This window comes from Triticum aestivum, chromosome 4A (genome assembly GCF_018294505.1).
Source record: "Triticum aestivum cultivar Chinese Spring chromosome 4A, IWGSC CS RefSeq v2.1, whole genome shotgun sequence".
Classification (NCBI taxonomy): Eukaryota; Viridiplantae; Streptophyta; class Magnoliopsida; order Poales; family Poaceae; genus Triticum; species Triticum aestivum.
The window spans coordinates 614939278-614951478 of record NC_057803.1 but is presented as its reverse complement, the minus strand read 5'-3'; the positions used below and the strand labels follow the sequence as shown (position 1 = coordinate 614951478).

Sequence of the window (12201 nt, the reverse complement as noted above, 5' to 3'; positions counted from 1 at the left end):
ATTGCCTACCTACTATATGTTGATCTGTTTACCTGGCTTTGTGTGTAGTAGGCTCGGGTCTCTGGTAATGTTTGCTAGTCCCTCCGATCCATAATAATTATCGTGGTTTTGTGTACCTGGACCTTCTCGCTAGATACTCACGGCTATTCGAGCGACCGCTGGCCACGGATGTTGTCCTTGCTTTTGCGGACTTTTTTGGATGGCGCGTGCCGCGGGAGCTCATTGCGAGCCCCGTGCGTGGCCAGGCCCTTCTCACCGAGGCATGACTAGGCATTTCCTAGTCCATCTTGCGCCCCCCCCCAACTCTTATGGATAATCACATCAAAGTTGTGTTCTGGAATGTGCTTGGTCTTAACAACAAAGCCAAGCGCACCGCTGTCCTCACCGTTAATGCCTCTACTTCCCCCCTCGTGGTATGCCTTCAAGAGACTAAATTGTCCCTAGTGACGCCCACTCTGATTTTCGAGACGCTTGGTGCCAGCTTCGCCGACTTTTACTTCCTCCCCGCGGTGGGCACACACAGTGGCATTCTTCTCGCTTGGCGTAGCGACGCGATCGCTGTGGCCAACCCGACCATTGGGACCTACCACGTCTCTGCAACGGTCTCTTCCCTTTCGGGGGGCGACACCTGGTGTATCACCGGCGTTTACGGGCCGCAAAGTGCCATTGACAAACTTGCGTTCCTCTCTGAGCTTCGCGACTTGCGGGATTCTATTGCCGGACCTTGGATCTTAGGTGGCGACTTCAACATGGTGACCTCCATAGCTGACAAGAGCAACGGCCGGGTCAACCACCGTACGATGAACCAATTCAGGCGCCTCATTGCCGACTTGGCCTTGCGTGACATCTACCTCCATGGCCGAAGATTCACTTGGACCAACGAGCAAGACAACCCCACGCTCGTGCGCAACGATCGTGTTCTTTGCACACCATCGTGGGAGATCAACAACCCCAACCACATGCTCCATTGCCTCGCTTCGGCGGCCTCCGACCACTGTCCACTCGTTCTTGACTGCTCTCCCCGCGAGCGAGGCCGGACGCGCTTCCACTTCGAGCGATTTTGGACCAAGCTCGAGGGCTTCCACCGTACCGTTGCTACAGCTTGGCACTCTGAGGAGCCCGACCCGGACCCATTCCGGCGAATCTACGCACGCCTAAAGGCTACGGCGCGCGCGCTCAGGAGCTGGAGCTCGCGATCGCTCGGAGACATCTCTACGCAGCTCCTGGTTTCCCGCGAACTCATATACCGCCTCGACCTGGCTCAAGACAAGCGCATTCTTTCTGCAAGTGAAACCTGGCTCTGGCGAGAACTCAAACGCAAGTACTTGGGTCTGGCCTCTCTTGACCGCTCCATTGCTCGGGAGCGGGCTCGCTTCTCCTGGCTTAAGGAGGGAGACACCAATACGGCATTCCTCAAAATCCACACCGCCTATAGACGCCAAAAGATCCACATGACGGGGTTGCAGCAGGACGGCCACTTTGTCAGCGATCTTCCTGGCATGGCACAGGCTGCATTCGACCACTTTTACCGCCATCATTGGTTCCCAGTCCACGCGTGACCACGCGCTCAACCTGCGCCTGTTCGATCAACGCCGCTTCGACCTGCTACCGCTCGACGAACCTTTCTCCGAGGACGAGATATGGAATGCAATCAAGGCCCTGCCGCTTGGCAAGGCGCCGGGACCGGACGGCTTCACAGCGGAATTCCTACACTCATGTTGGGCCATCGTCAAAGACGACATTTGTGTCGCATTCGACAAACTCTACACTATGAACGGCATGGGATTTCGCAAACTCAACGAGGCGCTTCTCATCCTACTGCCCAAGAGACAAGATGCATCGACCCTCGCGCATTACCGCCCGATCAGTCTTATACACCTCATTGCCAAGCTCTTCGCCAAAGTACTCTCCCTCCGGCTTGCGCCGCGTCTCCGGGAGATGGTGTCCATGAACCAAAGTGCGTTCATCGCCGGGAGGAGCGCGCATGATAACTTCCTTCTCGTCCAACAAACGGCCCGGCTTCTCCACAACCTCAAGGCGCCGCGTGTTCTTCTTAAATTGGACATCGCCAAGGCATTCGATACGGTGGCGTGGCCATTCCTCCTCGAGATGCTACGACACTTGGGGTTTGGCATGCGTTGGTGTGAGTGGATTTCGATCCTCCTCTCCACTGCTTTGACTCGTGTTCTCCTCAATGGCTCCCCCGGGCCGCCGATCGCTCATGCCCAAGGGCTACGCCAGGGTGACCCGGTGTCCCCCATGCTGTTCACCCTGGTGATTGACAAGCTCAACGCGCTCCTCGAGCATGCCACAAACCAGGGAATCCTCCAGCGACTGACCACGCGCCACGCCGCGTCCAGCATATCCATGTTCGCCGACGACGTGGTCATCTTCTGCCACCCCGACGCTCAGGAGCTCTCCGCCATCAGAATGCTGCTTGATACTTTTGGCAACGCCTCGTGTCTTCGAACCAACTTCCTCAAGTGTTCCGCTTCACCAATCAGATGTGGCGACAACCACCGCGCCACCATTGGCACCTCCCTCTCCTGCCCGCTGGCGGAATTTCCCATCAAATACCTAGGGCTACCGCTCTCAACTCGCAAAGTGCCGGCATCCGCCCTCCTTCCACTCGTCGACAAGCTTACCACGAGGCTCGCCACCTGGAAAGCCTCCCTGCCGTCCCGAGGCCAGCGACTTGCTCTTGTTAGACATGTCCTCACCGCCATGCCGGTGCATATCCTGTTAGCGCTAGCGCTCCACCCGAAGATCCTCAGGAAGGTTAACAGACTCATTCGAGATTTTCTCTGGCACGGCAACAAGGATGCCCATGCTGGCTGCTGCATCGTCTCTTGGCAGAAGGTATGCCGCCCCCTCGCGCTTGGTGGACTGGGGATTCGCAATCTGCATCGTACCGACGTTGCCCTCCGCACCAGGTGGCTCTGGCTGCAGCGAACCGACCCCGACCGCTCCTGGAAGCATCTCCACCTCCCGACCGATCACAAGGCCTCTGTGCTCTTCGTGCTTCCACGACCTGGATCATCGGCAGAACGGCAACACCTGCAAGTTCTGGCAGGACCACTGGCTCAATGGGCGCTCCATCCCCGAGATTGCTCCTGCCCTCTTTGCCCTCATCCCGAGGCGTCGCCGAAGCCAACGCCTTATAAGCGATGCTCTCAACAACAGAGGCTGGATCACCGACATCCACGGCACCTTACACCCCCGCGCGGTCATCGAATATGTCGAGCTATGGAGGCTGCTCCAAACTATCCAACTCTCCAGCGAGCCCGACAAGCTCTCCTGGAAATGGACGGCCTATGGGAGCTACTCCGCACGTTCGGCCTATCACGCGCTGTTCATTGGCGCCACCACCGCACCATTTTGGCGCCCCATCTGGAAGACTAGGGCTCCTTCCAATGCGAAAATCTTCCTATGGCTCGCCTCTCTCAACAGATGCTGGACCGCCGACCGGAGAGCGCGCCACAACCTTCCCCATGACCCCATTTGCATGTTGTGCAGCCAAGAAAACGAGACACTGCACCACCTTCTCGTCGGCTGCGTCTTCTCGCGCATCGTCTGGCACAACATCATGGCGTGGTGCCGCATTCCAGCCCTTCCCCCTGATGGCGCTTCCGGCTTCTTCGACTGGTGGATGGCAACGACGGCCAGCGCGCCAGCCTGCCTCCGCAAAGGGATGAAGTCCATCATCATCCTCACCTCTTGGGCACTTTGGAAGCATCGCAACGCAGCCCTCTTCGACAATGCTGCACCCTCCTCCAACAAACTCGTCGAGGACATCAAACAGGACGCGACACTCTCGGCAAGAGCCGGCGCCAAAGGGCTCGATAGGATCGTTTCTGTAACTTAGCGATGTAATCTTTGAGGCGTAGCATCCTCCCTCCCTCGCTGCTCACCAAGCGCCTAGGCCCGCCATCTCATGTGTACGAGGCCTATGACGCTCACACTTGTACTCCCCCCAACCTATCAATGGAATGATACGCAACTTGCGTATTCGGGAATTTTTTTTCTAGTCAATATGAACATGTGACGGAAGCAATGGATGCGAGGTTTATCGTGCCGATGGTGTAGAAAAAATATTTGTGCACCTTTTTTCCTATGCTAATTTGGAGTATTTGACAAAAGACTACCACATTTCACGTATCAGTCCCACAGAACTAGCACATTTTGAAAACTGATAAAAAACTCCAGATTAGTGCTGATTTCGTGACAAAAAACTACCAAATTCACTTGATGACAGATTTAACCATTTTAAAAGCGAATTTGACAGGGCTGGCCCACTGGTCAGGAGAGCGGACGCGCTAACGGCTAACGGCACTCGCCTGCTGCCCGTTAGCCACACGCGAGGGTTCGATCCCGTCGGACCAAGACTAACTTGGCTCGACAGGAAAAGCGACGACAGCGTCGCCGCCTTGTTTGGCGCGACGCTCAGATGCGGCGACTCATACAGGGGGAGGTCGCCTGCCGGCGGTGGGGTCTGTAGCTCCTGCAAGGAGGCGTGGCGAGTGGCGACGTTCACGTCGAGGACGTGGAACTTCACCAGGTCCCAGAGGACCCCGTGCGCTGCGCCGCTTGAACGGCCCGAGGATGCTGCGCTCTACCGGGTCGAAGCACTCGCTGGGCGCGCTCCAGCCTGGCTCACCGGAGGAGAACGTAGTACCGCCGGTCGTCGCTGACGCCGATGACCGGCACCTTGAAGGAGGCCGGGTCTAGCGGTTGCTGCTGGCCGTCGTCGGGGCAACAGTCTGCGCCAATGAGGACGGCGTGGGCGCTCATGCCAAAGTAGTCGAAGAACCAGTCGCAGCGCAGCGGGGGGAGTACGTGGCACGCGCCCGAGAGCAGGTTGCACACGGCAAGGCGGTCGACGCCGGGCTCTGGCTCCGCCTCCGTCTCGGCGCCGGCGCCGAAGCGCACGAGGAGCACGCCGCGGTGCGAGGCGAGAGGCATGACGCGGTCGTCGAGGAGGCCGGCGGCGCCAGGGATGAAGGAGCCGAGCAGGGGGCGGCCGGGGCCGAGCACCGACCCCGGCGCGCGGATGAAGCTGGAGCCCGGCAGCCCTTCCCCGCCGCGGCGCCGCTCCCGTCCGAGGAAGCCGACGAGGGAGCAGAAGTGGCACGCGCCCTCCGGCCAGCGGCGTCAGGAAGGACGGCTCGGTGACGAGGTCGCGCCAGCGCTTGCGCGCGGCCGCGCAGCGGAAGAGGTCGGCGACGCCGGGCACGCGCGCGAGGATCTCCAGCACCACGCGCTCCGGCAGCCTCACCAGCGAGGGCGCTTCTAGATCCCTCATCTCGATCTCCTCCCGCGACAGGGTCTGACCGACGCGCCTGGCTAACGGGCGGCAGGCGAGCGCCATTAGCGGCCGCCGTCCTGACCAGTGGGCCAGCCCTGTCAGAAAGGCAGTTAAACTGGTTAAATCTGTCATCAAGTGAACTTGGTAGTTTTTGGTCACGAAATCAGCACTAATCTGGAGTTTTTGGTCAGTTTTCAAAATGTAGTAATTCTGTGGGACGGATACGTGAAATGTGGTAGTTTTTTGTCAAATACTCGCTAATTTGTGCCTGGATGTGACTGACTCTGGCAAGCCTTTAAAGTTGTGTACTTTATATCAACCAGTATTCAAATAAAGGAAATCTGAAATTTTTCCAGCAAGAATATAATCTTGCCAATGGGGATAAATTAATATCCAGAGGACAACCCAACCCAGCAAACAGTATATATGTTTTAGCGTTTACAATAGCCACCCTCAGAAAGTGTTTGCTCAAAGGTAGCATTGCCCATTCTTTTGTATATCATCAGTCTGCAAATTCCTCGGCTGCAGCCAATGTTTCTGATCATTCTACTGTACTCCTCGGCTGATCCTACACCATCAGTATGCATGACTCAAGTGGTTGTTCCCAGCAACAATACCAATGAACGGTGCAGGCAGGTTCAGCCGGGCCTTCAGGTTTACAGATGTGCCCACTGAAATGAATATCTGCGCCTTCCAAATAACAAGAATAAGCCTTTCTTTGAACGATTTCGTGGTAGTTGATCTTGATGCCGACATCAATATACCAGAGATTTCTGAAATAACTCAAAGATAATATATTGGTAAGACTTTTGAAACAGTTCATATAAATATAGCTTTGAGTTGCTTTGCTCAAATGATCTTCTAATCTCTAGCAACAAAATTAGTTCACACATTTTCTGCACATAAATCCCTCACGGACCTTGCAAGCTATGAACATTTTCTATGCACCATATAAATTTCCTCTGCACACATATCATATGTACTTCTCTTCCAATTTCAGCTGTGTATTTGTGTTCTCATACAGATTTGGATTCAACCAGAACATCTGAAGCAGCTCACTGCTTTATTCAGAAACCTGGTCGATGTGTATCTTTTTTTTTAATCTTCCCTGATTGTGATTGAGTTGGACATTATTTATCCTTGAAGCGGCATCTACTCTGCAGAAATTTACAGTAAGTCTGTTACTCAATACTTTTTTTTAAAAATTTAACCCACATCTTAGCCTGGATATGAATCTGTCTAATATGACAGGTTTTCGGATATTCAACATTAGCAACATACCTGCAAGTTAATCTGCTTTTTGATCACTCCCCAACTCTAATGTATTGCCAATTTTAGAAGCAGGCTGCATTGCAATTGGGACGTATGAAACACATGGATTGTATTGTATTTGTATATGAATGATAGTGCAATGCAAACAGAAGTTTTGTTGCTCCATTTAAACTTTGCAGAGGGACAGTGTCCATGCAAGAAGAAGAAAGATCATGTTGGATCATACCTTGTGTTAGAGTTATCCAAAGCATATTGGCATGTCTTACTTTGCCTAGGATTTAGTTCATGCAAGTTTGTCCAAAAACTCTATAAGTACCTAAACTTAGAGACTAGCTACTATCGAGCGTTTTGCAAGATTTTATTTGGAGGATATATTTTATATTAATTGTTATTATGTTGTGCTGCCTTATTTATTTTCTCTGTCTTTGCATGAAGTTATCTCGTGTTGACTATGTGCCAAAACGCCCAGGGAGAATGCCGATAAGACCAACGGTGGTATGGGGATCATCCAAGGATTTCAAGCACTTCAACTTGAAGAACTTCAACTTGAAGAGGCTCGCAATTCATGGGTCAGGGAAGGAAGACAAGGTGACAAACTATATAAGTCTAGTCATGGAACGAGCTGTGGGGTGAAAGAGAATCGTGTTGCTTGTTGTGTTGGAGTTAACCTAGCCTATAAATAAACTTATACGGTGATGGACTCCTGATCCGAGCCGGACAGGAATCACGGTCATGATTAACTCCAACGATCACCCAAGCACTTCAACTTGAAGAGGCTCGCAATTCAAGGGTCTGGGAAGGAAGACAAGGTGACAAACTATATAAGTCTAGTCATGGAACGAGCTGTGGGGAGAAAGAGAATCGTGTTGCTTTTGCTGTGTTGGAGTTAACCTAGCCTATACATAAACTTATACGGTGATGGAGTCCTGATCCGAGCCGGCCAGGAATCACGGTCGTGATTAACTCCTACAATCACCCCCCTAATCACGATGCCATCACGTTACAACTTCAACGCCGGTCCTTCTTCGCATCTTCAAGAACTTCTCTCTTCTAAAAGACCTGGTTAGGATATCTGCTAGCTGATCATCGGTGCAAATGTAGTTGACCTTCATCTTACCTTCTTCCACGCGGTCCTTTATGTAGTGACACAACGTATCAGTGTGCTTGCTCCGATGCCGCACTGGATCCTTGCATAGAAAACTTTCAAACTTGCTATCAACAATGAGTACCACTTGTTCCGGATATTGATCCTGAGATCATCGTATAGCCCTGCTAGCCACACACCTTGACGCGCCGCAACGGCCGCTGCAATATACTCTATTGCATCAACTGCAAGTACTTTACTCTTCTTGCTCAGCTCAAGATGAGGTTCCATTGAAGCGTGAACTGGATTGCAATCTTTCATGTCACGGCTTTCAAATACCTTCCTTGTGTATGTCTCATGGCATAGTGCAATCCCCTCCGTCTTTTGATGTACCTCTATCCCGGGGTAGTAGCTCAAAAGACCTAGATCTGGCTATCGAAGAGGAGGCCATCAACTAGCACGCTCATTTTAGAATAAAAGAAATGAAAAAAAGGAAACAAGAAAGAATAAAATAAATGATAGGTTCTAGTTTACCAGATCCGGCTGGTTGGTGAGGTGGTTACACCAGTGTATATCGAAGGGGAAGGCCATCGACCAGCACACTCATTTTTTGCGGATTAAAAACACGGGGAAAAACTACATGGGCCGGCCTAGTGCAGGGAGCTTCAGGCGGTCGTTTGTAAAATACACATTAACGGGCGGCAAAAATAGGATTCACCCAGAATCCGACTATGGACACTTGTGGAAGACCCCTTGTTTGCTGGTGTCTTGGGCGGTAGGTCCTTGTTTACCTGATCCTACTGGTTGGTGAGGTGGTTACACCTGTGTATATCAAAGAGGGGGGTCGTTGGTTCGAAGCACGCTCAATTTTTGCGGATTAAGACACGGACAAAACTACATGGGGCGCTTCACTCAGTCGTTCGTAAAATACACATTAACGAGCGCTTAATATTAGCTCAGAATCCGACTATGGACACTTGTGGAAGTCCCCTTGTTCGCTGCTCTCTTGGGCTATAATCTTTATGGGTCTGGGCCTTCAGCTAGGCCATATGTAGCCATGGGCCTATCACGTAGGTGTTCCTTCGTCAATCTGTCTATTTTGCCAACTGAAGTTCATGCTCTTGTCCTGGATGCTTTTGATATTGGTGTCCTCTTTCAGAGTGCCAAAGCTATTGCAAATACAGAATAATGTCGCTGTTTTTTCTATTATTTGTTGTTTCTTCTATTGATTTCACTTGTTATCATTTTCTATTTAAGGTTTCAAGTAAAATTCTGAAAATAGGTGCGTAGATCCAATACAGTAGCCATTTTAAACCAGTGCTTAAATATATTGCCCATAAAGTTTTTCTCGCCACCAATAACCAGAACTAACCAAATTTTTTTATATTTTAGAGAAAAGGCATACGGCCGACCAAAAACTAACAGAAAATTACAACTGACTAGGCGCAATCATCGCTCTCGTACCAGCCATGAGCACTTATTTTAAGAGTTTTTATAATTCGTTGACAATCAACATATTGTTATTTTGACAGACAAGGAGGATTCATGTGTGAGTCGCTCCTTAATCCGATACCTGCTAGCTTTGTCAACAAGGGATCTTGTGGACTCAAGTTCAAGGTCCGTGGCATTGCACTTATCACAGGGGTGTTTACCACGCAGCTCGATTCTCTTCAAACCCACGGCTCGTTCCATGAAAAGTCTTAGATAATTTGTCACCTTGTCTTCCTCCTCGAACCCTGCCATCACGAGTAACTTCAAGTTCAGGTGCTTCCAATCCTTGGATGGTTCCGGCAGCATGTTGGTCTTCTGGGCACTATGCTCAGACGTTTTGACACATGGATGTTGATTTCGATACAACTTCATGCATGCACACAGAAGATAAACACATATTGCAGTTACGTATCTCCTTTGCAATTTATAAAAAAATGAAACCAACAATACCATTATTTAAGTTCAAGGTGAAGCTTACTGTAAAATTCAGTAGGGCAGGTGCAGCTTGGACGATAAACATGGTCCAGTTCAGATCACACTCGGGAAAGATACAGTTAAGATACACATCAGTCAGGTTTCTGAATATTGTAGTGAGGTGCTTGGGATGTTCAGGTTGAATCCAAATCTGCAGCAAGATGAAGAACACAACAAACAACTAAAATTAGTAGGTAAGAAGAAATATGATATGTAGATGCAAAGAGGAATTCATGTGGAGTGGAGAAATAAACATACCATTTCACAACCAAAATTGAGATACAATCTCGACAGATTCGTGGCACTCAACAAGCACTCGCTCAGCGCAAATGGCGGCTGCCACACCCCAGCACGTGAACCAAGGCTCACCTCACGAAGTTGGGGAACATGGCCGAAGTGCACCGGAGGGCTCTGGCAGGGCCAAGACCAGCACCACACTTTTCTTAGCTGGGGGACAGGGATGAGCTCGATACGTTTGCAGGCAAAGCCAACGAACCAAAGCTCCTGGAGCCCGGAGCATGGCGTGTCAATCTTGAGTGCGGAGTGATGATCAACTAGTCTGCAGGATATCAGGGTGAGGTACTCGGCGTCTCCAAACGCTAGCTTCTCGAGGGTTAGCACGGTGAGCCACCGGAAGGCGACGAGGCAGGCATGGGAGAAGGAGATGAACCGCTGCCCCAACTCGGCGAGCAGCAGAGTGGTGTCGCTCGAGGGCGGCGAGAATATATCAAACTCGAGGTATTCGGTCTCGCCGCGGCTAACGACGTCCTCGACGACGCGGCCGATGGAGCTCAGTTGGGGAGGGTCCGACATGTAGAAGCTGAGGGCGAGGGTCTTGATAGCACGACTGCACACGGAGCACGGAGGCGGATAGATGGACAGCAACCTCCGTGCCGCGTCGGTGAACGCGTCCATGATCTTGATCGGCGTGGCACCGTGGAACTGGTCGACGTGAGCTCTAGGTGGAGGCGTTGGAGGATTCCGAGGAGGAGGTGGTCGGCAAGAGTGCTGATCATGTCCTCATCCTCACCGATGTTGGAACGCCGATTGAGCGACTTGTTGCGCTTGCGCGGCGGCAGAGAGCCGAGGCGACGACCCGATCGCAATTCCATAGATTGCCGCAGCCGCAAGCGAAACCCTCCTGGTAACGTAGAGGAGGATTCTTGATGAGCTCCTATAACAGAATAAGTCGTGGTCGATCACCGAGAGTAAAACCATGAGCCCAAACTTAGACAGTGGTTTAGCATCACAGTAGTTCTGAGTGAGAGTTCTTGTACCTATTACTCTTGAGAGCTGTGCACTCTCTAGACGGACAGGTTTCGGCTTCTAGTGTTGAAGAGTTTTTGTCTTCACTGAGCCAGATTATTAGCAACCAAGAGTGATTGTGGTTCGTGAAGGTCGACCGAAGGTTTGGAGATCGCCGACAAGGATCTATCACGAGTGAAATCAACCTGAGTCTGATCAGCTCTACGTTGAAGGAGAAAAGGGTGAAGAGAGTTTATCTTCCGTGTTAAGTCACAGCCCCTCCAACGAGATGTAACCCTTTGCTGAAAGGGTGAACTGGTCTACCAAATCTCTTTGTCGTCATGGAGCACCACTGGTTCTATTCTTCTTCACTGTAATTCTTTCCGCAGTTATTATGTGTGCTCCGTGATGACTATTATCTGATCTGATACCCTCTGCTACATATCCTTCATCATATCTCACGTAGAGTTATGTGTCATTTGTAGGCTGAGTTATTATTCGTTGTAATTTTCCTTCACAACTCTGCTTATGTTCGTTGTCATGATCTTAGTTCTTTTGGCATCCTGTATTACAGTTATCATTGTTAAGCCTGTTGTTGCCTACGCTCGAATTATTATTGCATCTTACCTTGAAGGCTTTGTTCCTCAGTAGCTAGCTTGTTGGGTTTTCTGATCTACCGATCTTTAATTTCGCAGTTTTGCTTGGGTTCAGTTCAAAATATTCACAAGAATTTTTGAATCTCCCATTCACCCCCCCCCCTTCTGGTCGATATACTCTCGGTCCTAACAGAGGTGCTAAATTTTTTTTGTCACGTAAGATGAAAATATGTGCTGTTTTGTTACTAACGAGCTTAACAAGCTACTCGTTAAACTCGTTAGCTCGTTTGTTAAGCTCGTTAAGCTTACCGAGCTAAAATCAATGATTGGCTCTTTATTAAGAAGCGAGTTACGAGTTTAATGAGCCGAACTATCGAGCGATCATTAAGCTCGCGAGCTACGAGCTTTTGGTCCTGCCCAGGAGGTGGTCCGGGATCATCATCTCCGCGGATTTTGAACGACGGTGGCTCCATGATTGCAGCCCAGATTGGAGTCTGGAGAAGAGGCCGATCGATGTGGATAATTTATTTGGGCCAATAGCTCCTGTGCGATGTTTTTCATGCGAATTAGAAGGAGTGCGACGTTGTTGGAATGAATGGCTGCGATGCGACATTTTAGAAGCAAACAATAGGTCCAATGCGACATGGCTCTGTTTATCCATGAAATGAAAAACACGAGGGGTTAGCGATTCGAGTTATGACACGCGGGACCTAGCAGTTACTCGCATGCGGGTG

At 50.7% G+C, this 12201-nt stretch overlaps 1 pseudogene; it reads right to left on the bottom strand.

The window, feature by feature from the left end:
* Positions 1–4207: 4207 nt before the first annotated feature.
* Positions 4208–5302, bottom strand: LOC123084071 (uncharacterized; annotated as a pseudogene).
* Positions 5303–12201: the final 6899 nt, after the last annotated feature.